Source organism: Carassius auratus, chromosome 41 (genome assembly GCF_003368295.1).
Source record: "Carassius auratus strain Wakin chromosome 41, ASM336829v1, whole genome shotgun sequence".
In the NCBI taxonomy this organism is placed as follows: Eukaryota; Metazoa; Chordata; class Actinopteri; order Cypriniformes; family Cyprinidae; genus Carassius; species Carassius auratus.
In genome coordinates, this window is record NC_039283.1 from 19,833,834 (window position 1) to 19,844,193 (window position 10,360).

Consider the following 10,360-nt stretch of genomic DNA (forward strand, 5'->3'; position numbering starts at 1 on the left):
TCCAACAGCACTCTTCAGTGGAGGGCACAGACCCCGGCAAACATAGAAGGAAATGCATGCGTCAAACTCGCTGTGTTTCGTTGTGTAAAAACCTGAAGCGTGTCCACGGCAGGATTTAAACAACAAGATAAACATAGGGCCACGCCGCTAGCGAGAACGCGGCAGCTGTGTGAGCCGTCATAAACTGGCCAAATTCGCCAGTCTCTGTGCCGTCCTCAAACTCTGAAGACTGAATTGTGCAGTGTCTGAGGGCGCTCAAATAACAGCTCAGTTCAGTGACGCTCGAAGTGCTTGTGCTGCGAGACAGTCAATGTTAGAGGTGGGGGAGAACGAGAGGCTTCTCGTAAAGAACCGTAATAAGAGAATGAAATTTTCCGAAATAGACACGACTCGATACGTCTAGACGAGACTAGGTCGCGGCGGAGTTAGGCGCGATCCGTTCGGCTAGAGAGGTAGTCAAACGGCATCGCTATATAATAGCATGTCACTAAATCGTGGCAAAAACCCGCGCCGTTCGTGATATGCGCTGATAAGGCTGCTTCCAGGACCTCGAACCTCTTGGTGGAGGTCCGTGAGAAGGGTAGTTTATCCACCGCGTGGATAGCCACATATTAGCACACTGAGAAAGGGGAAGCGCGTTTCTCCTGTCCGCTCGGAGGGAGAGAACCGCTTATGCCGGTCAGAGCCTACTCTGAGTAGAAGCTGCGGTAGACAACATAGTATAAAGCAAAACTGCTCTGATTAACGCGCTCGAGTAGGGAGAGCGAGCAAGTGGAAAATCCAGTGCATCACTGTACTCATAGTCAAGCCGCACATATCGCCCCTAACCAACACCTCGTGCGGGGCTCGGCGACCGCAGAAGCAAACGGTGGGGGTTAGACGCGAGGCGACTGAAGAAATAGACTCCAGAGCGCGGATACTTTTCTTATTTTACCATAGCCGTAGGCTATCACAGAGAGAACATGAGAGAGGCTGCAAACGAATCTCTCATGAGTGCCTCCCTGTGATAAACCCATATACGGCTCTTACCTTTCGTTGACTCATCGCGTCCGCGAAAGAGGAGTTAACACTGCTCGAAGAAAATCGCTGGAGAACGCGAGATGATAGGGCACAGATGATTCGCTATTCCTGAAGGAATGAAATCTGAGCGAAATGGCGCGCTGCACCCAGGTATATCATGCGCGCGCGCATGCGCAGGGTGTGCTATGCGCCATTTGGCCAATAGGATTGGCGGGATGGTATAGGGCTTCAGACATTCGTCACACCAGAGGTGTTCCATACGTGGTGACGTTACCGCAGCATTGAAGTGACCTAATGATAGGGAAACTACCACTGACTCGGTTGTCTTGATTACTTTGTAGAACCTAAAGTACTATTATATGAAAAATAACAAAATTATATTTAATAGTCAATTTTATATATACAATTTGTTTTCATTATTGCAACAAATCATCAAATGACACAGGCTTAGAAGCAAACTCAAATACAATCGAGAAGTAAATAAAACCCTATTACAAAAAATAACTAAACCACTAAAATAAACATACATCGTACTATATTTCATATTACACAATGTATTTAGTTATCATGCATTTTCAGGACAAGTCTTGATCTCACCTTTCCTCCTGGTGGGTTGTTTGTCGTCTGTTTCGCGCGTTCCATCGTCACGTGTCTGCATTTCCGGGAAAACACCACCGTCGCTGACTTGCGTAAATGACGTAGTTACGTATTTGGATTTCACGTTGAAATTGTGACTACATTTATTTGGCCTAATAGAAAATTATCTGGTGGCAATGATATTTTTTTGACCACAGTACTGTTTCTTCAAACTTAAAAAAAAATGTGATGAAGTTAGTCTTTCTAGTGGACAGAGCACATGATCACTTTTTAACCGAGCACCCACCTCAAACTAGGAACCAGTGCGCATGTCCGTACAAGCACTGGTTTAAAAGAGCAAAAAGTACCCGTGTGCACTTATTTTTATAAAATAACACCACATCATAAAGTTTTTAAGAGAATTACAAATAAGAATATTCAAAACGTGCAGGTCTGCTGTAAACTAGAGCTCACAAGACTTTTGTTAGTTCATTCATTCATCTCATCTGCAGCGAGTCAGTCAGAGACAGTGCTGTGGGGGAAGGGCGCGCGCGCGATCAGAGAGTGCTGTGGGGAAGGGCGGCTGATCACAGTATGAGCAGCAGAAGCAGATCTCAGCTAGGGCTAGGGCTAGGGCTATAGTTGAAAATCAAAGTAAGAACTAATAAATCTGTAAACAAACATTTAAACGTGCCAGCTTAATTCATGATTCTTTTAAACACTTTTGTTCTTTTGTATGACTATAACTGCTCTCTCTCTCTCTCTCTCTCTATATATATATATAGAGAGAGAGAGAGAGAGAGAGAGAGAGATACATAGATATATAATTTCTTGAATCATTCTTAAGATTTTCAAACAAGTAAGTGCACTGGTTTGTAAAAAAAATGTACCCAACGTGTACTTAATTTTCTGAAATAACACCACATCATAAAGCTTTTAAGAGGATTACAAATATGAATATTCAAAATGTGCAGGTCTGCTGTAAACAAGAGCTCACAACTGTCTAAATGAGCAACCTAGATCTCTTGAACAGACATCTTATTTTCTATTACAGTTGTTTTCAGTCGCTAACAAGCATTTGTCCAAGCAGTTGTCATATTTTCAAAACTCTAAACACAATTAGCAAAGCATCTGTCTATTGTGGCCATACCATTCACACATTTCATGTCGTTTTTACACAATATGGAGTCATTGAACACATTTCCACAATGCTTACATTTTCTGAACAGACAAGCTATACCTCCCAACAAAATTATGGATCGTTTTTGTAGTATTTACAAATGTTAACACACAACATCCCACAATAGCAAAAACAATGTTCCAAACCTTAGATACAGTATAAAAACCTCTGCTTCTGCAATTAAATCAGTTCAAAAACAATTTATCTTAGCTGATTTATGTTGTGTAAATTGGGCCAACCACAGCTGATTCCAATCTGGCTTAGACTCAATTGCAGGGGTTATTTTTTTTCTATTACATTGACACTTATACAATACAGTAAAAGGAGGACTTTGAAGAGTAATATTTTTGGAAACAGAAAAAGACAAACACTGTAATGTATGGACGAGGAAGAGTAAGAGCAAGGGGGCCAGGGAGAAGAGCAGGAGCAGTGAGATGGATATTCTGTTCACTGTAAGCAATACTCTCAAAGCTTTTCTGTTCTATCATACCGCGTTTCTACTGTACCTCCTGCAGTAAACGGTAAAGGAAAAAAATAGCTTTTTACTGGAATGCTTGAATGTGAACATTACTGTACATTTGGACATACAGTTCCTAACCAAGAAATTTAGTGTAAAACAGTGAATTGCATGTTTTGCATGCAAATACCTGTAAAACTGAGACTGAAAAGTCTATGCAGTTTTTGTAATGTCAACAATAGCCAGTATTTTGAAACCTGGTGTACTTTGATTGACTGCATGTACCTTTTGAGGTGAAAACAAGTGTTATTCTTTGACAGAATAATTTAATTTTGAGTCAGATTTCCAGTGTTTTGGTAAAGTTGGTGTGTTGACAGAAAGATGTGTTCTATTTTGAAATTAAGATTTAGTATAAATTTAACAAAATGTGTTTTCGAGAAGAAAATTATCCATTTGGCCAATTGTGTTTTGTAGGTGTGAGTCTGTGTTAAGAGTTTAGAAAAAGTATCTAAAGTATGGGTAAGCGCTTGTAAGCGATTGAAAAAAAAACTGTAATAGCATTTATTAATCAAAACAGTCAATTGAAGTCTGCAAACCCACAGCAGGGCTGATATGCAAGCATCTCATCTGCAGCGAGTCAGTCAGAGACAGTGCTGTGGGGGAAGGGCGCGCGCGCGATCAGAGAGTGCTGTGGGGGAAGGGCGGCTGATCACAGTATGAGCAGCAGAAGCAGATCTCAGCTAGGGCTAGGGCTAGGGCTAGGGCTATAAAATCAAAGTAAGAACAAATAAATATGTTAACAAACATTTAAACGTGCCAGCTTAATTCATGATTCTTTTAAACACTTTTTGTTATTTTGTATGACAATAACTGCTCTCAAACATGATAGTCAAAATGCTTTGTCATTTTGTCAATATAACAGTGAACTATCATTCAAAAAGTGAAACTTGTATATTATATTCATTCATTACACACAGACTGATATATTTCAAATATGTTTCTTTTAATTTTGATGATTATAACTGACAACTACGTAAAATCCCAAATTCAGTATCTCAGAAAATTTGAATATTACTTAAGACCAATACAAAGAAAGGATTTTTAGAAATGCCGGCCAACTGAAAGGTATGAGCATGAAAAGTATGAGCATGTACAGCACTCAATACTTAGTTGTGTCTCTTTTGTCTGAATGACTGCAGCAATGCGGCGTGGCATGGAGTCGATCAGTCTGTGGCACTGCTCAGGTGTTATGAGAGACCAGGTTACTCTGATAGTGGCCTTCAGCTCTTCTGCATTCCTGGGTCTAACATGTCACATCTTCCTCTTCACAATACCCCATAGAAGACAAGTTTGCTGGCCAATTAAGAACAGGGATACAATGGCCCTTAAATCAGGTACTGCTTTGGCAGTGTGTGCTGGTGCCACATCCTGTTGGAAAATGAAATCTGCATCTCCATAAAGTTGATCAGCAGCAGGAAGCATGAAGTGCTCTAAAACTTCCTGGTATACGGCTGCGTTGACCTTGGACCTCAGAAAACACAATGGACCAACACCAACTGCTGACAAGGCCCCACAAACCATCACTGACTGTGGAAACTTTACACTGGACCTCAAGCAACGTGGATTGTGTGCCTCTCCATTCTTCCTCCAGACTCTGGGACCTTGGTTTCCAAAGGAAATGCAAAAGTTACTTTCATTAGAGAACATAACTTTGGACTACTCAGCAGCAGTCCAGTCCTTTTTGTCTTTAGCCCAGGTGAGACGCTTCTGAGTGTTCAAGAGTGGCTTGACACCAGGAATGCGACAGCTGAAACCCATGTCTTGCATATGTCTGTGCGTGGTGGTTCTTGAAGCACTGACTCCAGCTGCAGTCCACTCTTTGTGAATCTCCCCCACAGTTTTGAATGGGTTTTGTTTCACTATCCTCTCCAGGATGTGGTTATCCCTATAGAGCTGGTAAGTCCCGCCCCCTCCGTAAAACCCCGCTGGACCTCAAAGTTGAAAAACTGTCAATGCAAATGGGATTAATTTCATTAATGGGAGAAAATAATTATTTTCTGGTCCCGTTTGAATTGTGACATGAATGTGAACATATGTTGTCTGTGAATTTTTTATATAATCTTTCGTGTGAAGAATGTTACAATTTAGCAGGTAGAAGTTTGATAGGGGTAGACTTTTTGTGACAGCACTTTGTGGACTACAACTCTTTGCTGCTTTCGACATGTTTGAAACGTCAACAACACTAGCACATGGCTCTAGCTCACGGATCCCGCTAAACATGGCTGTGTCTTTGGTGCACTTCACCACCTTCTTTCAGGGAGAGGACAAAATCTTTGAGGTTGGCGAAAACCACAGGTAAGTCAACTTTATGGGGTGACGTCACATAGGCGACATGTAGTCTTTCTCGTTAAGTCTTTTCCACAACTGCTAGCCGATAAATCATACCATATACTGTCACTGTTCACATTCATGGCACAATTCAAACGGGACCAGAAAATAATTATTTTCTCCCATTCACTTGCATTGACGGTTTTTCAACTTTAAGGTCCAGCTGGGTTTTACGGAAGGGGCGGGACTTACCAGCTCTATTGCTTGTACACTTTTTTTCTACCACATCTTTTCCTTCCCTTCGCCTTTTTATTAATGTGCCGGGACACAGAGCTCTGTGAACAGCCAGCCTATTTAGCTATGACCTTTTGTGTCTTGCCCTCCTTGTGCAAGGTGTGGTCATCTTTTGGACAACTGTCAAGTCAGCAGTCTTCCCCAAGATTGTGTAGCCTACAGAACTATTGAGAGACGATTTAAATGTTTTGAGTTAATTAACTGATTAGAGTGTGGCACCAGGTGTCTTCAATATTGAACCTTTTCACAAAATTCTAATTTGGGATTTTCCTTAGTTGTCAGTTATTATCATCAAAATTAAAAGAAATAAACATTTGAAATATATCAGTCTGTGTGTAATGAATGAATATAATATACAAGTTTCACTTTTTGAATGGAATTAGTGAAATAAATCAACTTTTTGATGATATTCTAATCATATGACCAGCACCTGTATACTTTGTATAAGTGTTTTTTACATTATGCCTCTGGGATAGGCAACTTCGGTCCTGGAGGGCCATTGTCCTGCAGAGTTGAGCTCCATCCCTAATTAAACACACATGAACAAGGCAATCAATGTTTTCAGGATTACTAGATATATACAGGCAGGTGAGTTTTTATCTGGGCTGGAGCTAAACTCTGCAGGACAGTGGCCCTCCAGGACCGGAGTTGCCAATGTAAAATGCAAGTAGACTGCTGTAATATATAATGTAAATATGCTGTATTGCACGACTACAGTATAGTGAACACTGTGTGATTGCACACCTGTTCAAGGACTATGCATTAATTGTGGGGGGAGAGAAACGGTAGAGCATATATTAATAGAATGTGAAGCATACAGAACAGAACGAATCATGCTGTTAGAACAAGTTAAAGAATTAGGTTACACACATTTATCAGTAGAGGGTTTACTTTCCTTTTCTGCATCAAAAAGAAGAAGCACACCTGTTCAAATGTTTTAATGACTGAGGACACACACGGTTGTTCTCCCAACATTCAGCTCACCTTTTGACCCGCTTCGGCCATAAGGTCATGATATTGAGAACATGATAGTGGCCCTTATTTCTTCAGAATCTTGTCCTCTTCTACCTCTTCCTCTGTTTTACCTCTGTATTCTTCCACCACACATACTTACTTCTTCCATGCTGTTCACCCTGTTTGTACCTTGTTGTTCTTAAATTACCAGAGTGTGTAACACTGTGTTGTGTTGTGCTCTGTCTGTATGCTTCTCAGATGAAGCTTAATGAGATGCACTCTGAGCTATTTTAAGGAACTGGTGGATTATTGGATGATCGAATGCTTTACATTCCCCTTCATTAGTGAAAATCAGAATTCACCTCTGCAATTCAACAATTCAGGACAAAAATGTCTAAGAGAAGTGTATAGAAAATTTGCTTGACAGTTTATGACAACTACTATTCTGCATTTAATGACTTAATGAATTAATACCTAGATGTTTTGGGGAGTAAGACTTGGGAGAATTCAGCAGAGAACCATACATTTTGATCAACATGGCATTTGATAATGTAAGAAACAGATAAAACGTGTACATAATCAGTTGCATTTGTAATTTGTTCAAATGATGAGCAATTGCTTTTGAGGTGCACAAGTAAGTAGATAACGTGGAGGTTGAATAAGAATTTTAGTCGTGATCTGAGAAATGCCCCAAAGCGACTAAGAAAAACTTAAAATATAATTAATAGAATATAAAATAAAAAGATGTTTGCTGTACCTTCTTTCCTCTATATAAAAATATAATATAATATAAAGTAATATAATGCAATGTAATGTCATATAATATAATTATATAATAAATGAAGGAATATAATGTAATGTAATATAATTAATATAATATATAATGTAATATAAAATAATATAATATTATATAACATAAAGAGAATGTTTGCTTGTTTGCTGTAAGTGAATGTGTTGCTCTGGTTACAGACGCGCGTGCTCTGGGTGGGGGAGGGGCCTGGCTGCGCTGTCAGGGAAATGGCAGGACGCAAAGTTGGAGAAAACACTTAAAACAAATAACATCACTTATAAAAGCAAGCGAATCTGCCTGTTTTCACATATTTTAATTGCTTGTATATTTTTATTGAATAAACTCAGATGTATATCACCACACCCACAATAACAGATTTAAACAGTTGCCCCTCCGCTTTTGGAAGGAAATATGTTACTTTTCAAATTCACATGATGTACGTGTCTGTCCCTTCCCGCGTCAAACTCGTTCCTACAGCATTAATATCCGATGTAAGTGCTGTAGTCATGGTGACGCGGGGCAGCGCGATCTTTACACACACACAGAGCAGACTCTGATGCGAGAGAAAAACGCGAGGATTAAAAGTTGTAAAACATGCTAATATGAATCGCGAGAGCTCCTGCTGCTCAATGCATATTGGTCTAATCTTATTTAATACTAATTATTGGGAATTTATCAGTAATTTAATGTGGATTATCTGTCAATTCATTCACAATCAACATGTTTTTTGCCTCCGCCATCTTTATTGATGACGTATTGGCCTCTGATTGGTCAGATCACCAAGTCCCGCTCCCATAGCGGCTTCCTGCGCTCTGATTGGCCAGAATCCCCAAAGTGTGTATCTTTTCCGGAAGTGCAGTACTCCTAGAGGGCGCTGTGTTATACACACTTTAGTGGGGGGGCATACACACTTCAGGTACACAAATCAATTAAAAGTGATTTTTTGGGACAAGTGAGATTTTAAGCCTGGAAACCATTTTAGAGCATGCTGAATGCCACTGTATAGTCAAACAAATGAGGACATACAAAATGTCCTCAATTTTTTGGGTGGTCCTCAGTTTACTGGTGTGTATTCTGGTGAATGTACCCAAAAGTGATATAAGTAAGTGCACACACACACACATACACACACACACACACAGACATCCTTCATTTATCAGGGGTTATTTAGGGTTAAAGACGTGCATATAGCAGCTTTCTGTTTTTGAATTTTGAATTTGAATGATTTAATTTGTAGTAACATTCTTAAATTAAAAAAATAAATAAAACAGTAGCATGATATTAAATGATGCAGCCGCTGTGGCATTCACACAGGGTTGGTCTCAGACTTTGAGTGAAACATAGACTGGCATTTTGGAAAGGTAGAACAGCTGTAGGCTCTGTTCGGTGGTGGGGGGTTCTAAAGAGACGTGCAGCAGGGGTGGACGGATGGATGACTAGAGTAATGACAAGTGCTTCAAGCAAATGATGATTAACACACTTGCACCATATGCAATTCTTATAGAATTAAAAAGGTGGATTGATGTGGCAGTGAAGTAAGCAATGCACTCGAGAAAGCCATTCAGCACTGCAGAGCCTGTATCATATAAGAAAATGGTGCAAAGTAGTCATGGAGTCAAATAGCATTGCTTAGAATTTCTAAGTTTAGTTTGAATGGTAGCTATTTATTTGAATTCCCACACCAGTGCTCTGCTGTGTGAAGAAATTTTCTGTTCCCCAGCTGTTCCTCTCCTGATAAAGTTACTGTACAAATTTGTAGATGTGGTTTCTGGTAATTCTTTGTAAAAATGCAGTGACATTTCTTTCTGCAGGGATCATTTTGCTGAAGTACAGACTCAATTTAGAATCTTCTGAAAATTTTTGCAGGCTCCTGCGCATATTTGTGTTTTTATTTACAAAGGCTTCTATTTCCAGTATGTTTTGCAGCGTTGTGTATTAGCTAGAAACGTTGAAACATCGAGTCTGTTGAGCACTTAAAAAACAATGGCATGTTAAAAACCTAGCGCTATTTTTCCACATGTCCTTTTCAAAGCAATGTTTATTTAGTTGTAAAATATTTAAGAGATTTAAGGTAGGTATTCATTGTATTTTTTTAATTTATTATTTTATATTATAATTGTTATATTATTTTATTCTCAAATAGTACTAATAGTACTAAAACTGAAATAAAAATAGGTAAATAGAAATATATAACAAAAATATAATGAGTGAAAACACTGACTACATCACAAAGTTACTGCAGCTAAAACTTTAACAGCTAAAAATGTAAATGATTCACATTCACAAAATAGGTAATATGAGTGTGTTACAACAATTTTTGCTCTAGAATAAAAAGTGCAGAAGATAGATTTTTGAGGTTTTGTAAGTGTTTTTTCACAAACACATCTCTTCAACTGTCAAGCCCGGTAATGTGTCATTATTGTGTTGATTAAACTTCACTCATGGCAGTTTAATCTATACAGTGTGCGGTGGTGCTATACAAAATAGCAGCACCACTGTGAGGGATTTTCTGTCTTACAGGGCATGTTGTCTTTTCATATGCCGTGTTGTAGAAATGACAGTACCTGTGATGATTTATGATAGAGCCACAATCTGATATTCCACTGCTTCACCTCATTTGTGTGTATCACCCACGCATTAGCTCCCAGCTCACAGGCCAGACTCATAAACAAAACTCACTTCACTTCAGCCACTTCTACACTTTACCTCTAAAACTTTATGATATCACCTTAACAACTTTATTATTATTATTATTATTATT

At 39.2% G+C, this 10,360-nt stretch overlaps 1 pseudogene; it reads left to right on the forward strand.

Moving 5' to 3' along the window:
- LOC113059590 (glycerol-3-phosphate dehydrogenase 1-like protein) overlaps positions 1 to 7,071 on the forward strand; it is an 11,730-nt pseudogene extending 4,659 nt beyond the window's left edge.
- Positions 7,072 to 10,360: the final 3,289 nt, after the last annotated feature.